Source organism: Xenopus tropicalis, chromosome 6 (assembly GCF_000004195.4).
Source record: "Xenopus tropicalis strain Nigerian chromosome 6, UCB_Xtro_10.0, whole genome shotgun sequence".
NCBI classification, from domain to species: domain Eukaryota; kingdom Metazoa; phylum Chordata; class Amphibia; order Anura; family Pipidae; genus Xenopus; species Xenopus tropicalis.
The window spans coordinates 12187442-12193441 of record NC_030682.2 but is presented as its reverse complement, the minus strand read 5'-3'; positions in this window follow the sequence as shown (position 1 = coordinate 12193441).

The following is a 6000-nucleotide window of genomic DNA, read 5'->3' as shown; positions in this document are numbered from 1 at the left end:
GTGCCCATATAAAGGCACAAGGCTGCAGGCTGAGTTATACAGGGAACTCTGAGTATCACTCATGTATTATAAGGGATAATGTACCCCCTACTGTAAATGATAAGGATATTAGCAGTCACTGAGGGGTTCTGTGCCTATATAAAGGCACAAGGCTGCAGGCTGAGTTATACAGGGAACTCTGAGTATCACTCATGTATTATAAGGGATAATGTACCCCCTACTGTAAATGATAAGGATATTAGCAGTCACTGAGGGGTTCTGTGCCCATATAAAGGCACAAGGCTGCAGGCTGAGTTATACAGGGAACTCTGAGTATCACTCATGTATTATATGGGATAATGTACCCCCTACTGTAAATGATAAGAATATTAGAAGTCACTGGGGGTTGTTCAGGGATATAGTTTTCCTTTAAACTGGCCTTACGCTGGCACATCTATGTGGTGGGACAAATCAAGCCAATACCATCGTGTGGCCCATGGGATGTACATCACATCACAGTAAAGACCTATGCAGACCTGTCAGGAGAAATACATTTAGGATTTATTCCAGGCAATTGTTTTGTCCCCCATATGTGGGCCAATAAGCTACCGATTCTTAATTAATTATGAATGACTAATTACCGCTTGCTTTAATTAAACTCTGGCAATGCTAACTGCAGTTCTATGGCTCACTATAGCTGAACGATGAGTAAATACGCTGCAGAACTTCAGCCCAGTGTTTCCCTGTGGGATGGGTTCCAATCAGGTACGGCAGAAATCCTCCATTTGGGAAGTACCACTTAGAAGTGGGGAGAGGTGGGCAGTGTTCAGATTGGGCATTTAGAATGCAGACGTGTTGGCAGCCGTAACATGGTGTGCAATATTTATCAAGCCCAATGTAGCAACGAGTGACGTTCATAGGAATAACTGTAATCCCCTTCCAGTGTTTGTTTTCTGTCAACTTGTTACTAACTCTGCTCTCACTTTCTGCCTTCTACGTGTCTCGTTATCTTCTCCCAATCCCGACCCTGTAGTCCTATCATAGGGTTACCTCTACCCTTCTCATTTGGTTGTTCCCATTCTGGCTCTGATTAACCCCTATTGGTTAAGGAAGTCCCAGTACATATAACCTATAGCCCCGTGTGGGAGAGCATTCCCTATTGGCCCAGGAGGGTAGTGACTATTTCCTGTAAAGGTTTATTATAGTAATGGAAGAACATGGCTCTTTATCTGTGGCTCCTACCTGCTGGGGTGGATGGTGCAGGGGAGCCTGGGACACAAGGCCCCAGTAGAGAATAGTGCCCTAAAAAACCTTCTCTTAATTGAAATGTAGGGAACAGAGACCCCATAAACGAGGTATTTTAGAGACAGAACTAATACCTGCAATAGTAGACTCTAGAGGGGCTGATTTATTAACACTGGGCAAATTTGCCCATTTGCAGTAACCCATAGCAACCAATCAGTTATTGGCTTTTCCAGCCAGCTACAGGTAGAACAATGAATGCAACAGTTTGATTGGTTGCCATCGGTTACTGCCCATGGTCAAATTTGCCCAGTGTTGATAAATGACCCACTCTAAATGTGGCCATACATGGGCAGATTCCAGCTACCGATTTGAGTCCTTCAGACCAGCTGATCTGCCAGTGTAACCTTACAAAATAACAGAGAACTATGAAAAAATCAAGATTTTTGAAATGTTTTACTCATTTTAAGATCACACATAATAGCCAGCAACTTAACAACAATGTGCCTGCCCCCCTGCAGAAAAAAATCTGCAGAGGGGCCCAACATGCACCTACCCGACCCTTTCCCCACCCACCTCCCCACGTCCCCCGCTCCCTGGCCACTCGCGCTGAGTAGATAAGAGAGCAGCTGGGGAGGGGGGACTTCTTAGACCCATAGAGGAAACAGATCCCATGGTCAAGGCCCCCCTCCTTCCTCAATAGTTTACACCACTGATATTAGTGATGAAAGAAGAAACCTTGAAACAAACCCTTTATATTCAGTTGCAGTAGTTAAATACCATTCATGTACTGTACCTGCCAGTCTGAAATGGTCCCACCTTCAACCTTCAGGGGTTTATATAGAAAGTCTGTGCCAGACTGGCTGTTAATAAATTCCATCACATGCGCTATTTCCTCCCTTAGTAGATCGCTCTTCTCTGCGTCTATTGGTGCGGAGCTACCCGTGCCGGCCCAGCAAATCAGCATTACAGGAGCCAAGATCCCACCAATTGCCATCCCTGTGCCCTTACAATGCCCAGTTGAAATGAATCTGCCGGCAGGATTTAGTATATTGCAAAGCGGCAGCACTAAATCTGGGTAGGTGAGGCGGGCACTGCCCTCTCTGTAGTTGCAGACAAACAACTGTGCAAATATACGCGGCCAGTTTATAGTACAGAGGAACAATGCTTTACCGGAACCAAGAAAGTGCTCTCATACGGGAAGGGGCACGCCAGGGTAGCACCCATCAATCACTGAGTTGGCACGCTTTCCTGCACTCACAGTGGCACAGAGTTATTGGGCAGATAAGCCTTGGACTGTTATTATAAATCAATATAAATACTCTGGGTACATTAGGTATAAATAAATGTGATACTAATGATCAATAACCCAATATTTCTCTCACTGCTAGTTTATATTTGCCATTCTATAGCTGCACCCCCCCTTCTGGAGGAAACCATTCTATCAGTTTATCTAGTATCAATCAATCTAAAGCAACTGGACTTGTTAAGTAATCATTGAAGATGTTTCACTACTCATCCGAGCAGCTTCTTCAGTTGTTCCCACACACTGCAATACCCCAGGCCATACCCACAGCCTGCCAGTTATAGTGACGAGGGAGTTAGCTGGCAGTTTGTACCAATGGGACCCCGATATCTAATTACACACTTGGTGGGTTACCCTGAACTCTCCCACCAGAAAACCTTACCTAGCCAACCTGAGTATTATTCAGCCAAAGCCTCATTATGTCCCTCTCTGGTTATCAATCTCTGTACATTAAACGGTAATGAAACATGTGAGGGTTGTAACATTTCAAGATTCATAACTCTGCTGCCCAGATATAAGGCCCTGCATTACACAAATCTTGGTTATTTTTTTAAATTCCATATAAATGCCTGGTTGGTCCCAGGATTGTAAGATTGAGCAATTCCTGCTTCTGGATTTCCTACTGAACACTGGTTTTACTGCATTCTTCATTTACCTCTATAGATCTTTGTAGATGTGCAGGGAAATATACAACATTTGACTTAGCTATTCACTATAAATTGGGAAATATTAGTAGCCTTATATTAAGGAGGCAGATTTATTCTGTTTGGTGTCTCCCTATTGGGCACGGAGAAGCAATGTTTAGGGTCTTTGTGTGAGCCTTCTCTCATGGCTTGATACTATATTAAATAGGTAACTTGGAGCCTGTGAACCGGTTGAAAGCGAGAAGAACAGGCAATGTTTCAATGCCCTCAACCTTGTGCCTTTATATGGGCACAGAACCCCTCAGTGACTACTAATATCCTTATCATTTACAGTAGGGGGTACATTATCCCTTATAATACATGAGTGATACTCAGAGTTCCCTGTATAACTCAGCCTGCAGCCTTGTGCCTTTATATGGGCACAGAACCCCTCAGTGACTGCTAATATCCTTATCATTTACAGTAGGGGGTACATTATCCCTTATAATATATGAGTGATACTCACAGTTCCCTGTATAACTCAGCCTGCAGCCTTGTGCCTTTATATGGGCACAGAACCCCTCAGTGACTGCTAATATCCTTATCATTTACAGTAGGGGGTACATTATCCCTTATAATACATGAGTGATACTCAGAGTTCCCTGTATAACTCAGCCTGCAGCCTTGTGCCTTTATATGGGCACAGAACCCCTCAGTGACTGCTAATATCCTTATCATTTACAGTAGGGGGTACATTATCCCCTATAATACATGAGTGATACTCTGGGAGAGACTGTGCCAGGAGTTGAATAGATCACGCAGGTTCCCCAGTGCAGGGTTTATAGTGTTTGTGATTACATTTAATATTTACTGCATTTCACATTACTACAATGTACTGGTTAGTACAATTAAGGTGGCCACACACGTGGCGATTTGCGATCTTTTGTGCGACCGAAATCAGCCACAAACCGTTCAGGGCTGAAACAGCAGATAAGGAGGTAGAAACAATAGGACTTCTACCTCCTTCTGCCGATTCAGCCCGGACGGCAGATTTTGCTCAGGTGCCTTCTATGGCGCCCGATCAAAATCTTTTAACCTGCCCAATTGGCGAATCGACCGATATCAGCAGCTTCCTGCGATATCGGTCGACTCGCCGACATGCCATACAAGCACCAAATATCATACGAAACAAGGTTTCGTACGATATTATCGGTGCGTGTATGGCCAGCTTTAGTGTATGATTTATTTTCCTAGTGAAATTCCCCTGCGGTGTAGAGTCCTCAGTACCCACTAGGTGGCAGCACTGCGCTGTAAATACCAGTTCCCAGTATCTTTCATGCAAAGAGGGTCAGGTCTTTGGATTCCAAACACAGGTAACAGCCAAGAAAAGAGAGTGTGATCCAATTCTACAGGAGTGCGGTAAGAAAAGGGTTAAAGCTGCGTTCGTAAAAGATTTTGAACTACTGAACAACAAATATGGCTGCTGTCGAGTGGATCATACAAGTAATATATTTACACTTACACATAGAACACAATCCAATCTATTTGGATAAACCAATGTATTTAGTAAAGAGGACAGGGAATTAGCTCTTGCACAAATCCTTTATTATAAAGAGAAATACATTTTCCTTTTTGTCATTGATTAAAGGGATTGTGGGTTTATCTGGGGGGGTTAATTATCCGTAAAATATATCAAAGATACACTCCAGGCAGGACGCTATTTGCGCGGTGCCCCCAGAGTTTGTCCCCAGGGTTGTCAAATTTAATCCTCTTTTATGGATTCTGACTTCTTTATCTCCATCCTTGACCTGCAAAGAGACGTGAGATTATTCTTAACAGGATTCAAAAGAAGCCAAAGTTGTCATCAATGAATCCCTTTGAGCCTGAGCCCCTACTCCATGTCGCCGCCTAGAACTCCTTGTGTACATTTGTGTGGTTATCATTGCCGGACTGGGGTACTCAGGGCCCCCCGTGTACCCAACTCTAGGGCCCACCACCCAGTCACTGAAGGGCCCACCATGTACCCAACTCTAGGGCCCACCACCCAGTCACTCAAGGGCCCACTAACCAGTCACTGAAGGGCCCACCATGTACCCAACTCTAGGGCCCACCACCCAGTCACTGAAGGGCCCACCATGTACCCAACTCTAGGGCCCACCACCCAGTCACTCAAGGGCCCACCGTGTACCCAACTCTATGCCCACCACCCAGTCACTGAAGGGCCCACCATGTACCCAACTCTAGTGCCGACCACCCAGTCATCGAGGGCCCACCACCCAGTCACTGAAGGGCCCACCGTGTACCCAACTCTAGTGCCGACCACCCAGTCATCGAGGGCCCACCACCCAGTCACTGAAGGGCCCACCGTGTACCCAACGCTATGCCCACCACCCAGTCACTGAAGGGCCCACTACCCAGTCACTGAAGGGCCCACCGTGTACCCAACTCAAGGGCCCACCACCCAGTCACTCAAGGGCCCCCCGTGTACCCCACTCAAGGGCCCACCACCCAGTCACTGAAGGGCCCACCGTGTACCCAACTCAAGGGCCCACCACCCAGTCACTGAAGGGCCCCCCGTGTACCCAACTCAAGGGCCCACCACCCAGTCACTCAAGGGCCCACCATCCAGTCACTTAAGGGCCCCCGTGTACTCAACTCAAGGGCCCACCACCCAGTCACTGAAGGGCCCACTACCCAGTCACTGAAGGGCCCACTGTGTACCCAACTCAAGGGCCCACCACCCAGTCACTCAAGGGCCCCCCATGTACCCCACTCAAGGGCCCACCACCCAGTCACTCAAGGGCCCACCATCCAGTCACTCAAGGGCCCCCCGTGTACCCAACTCAAGGG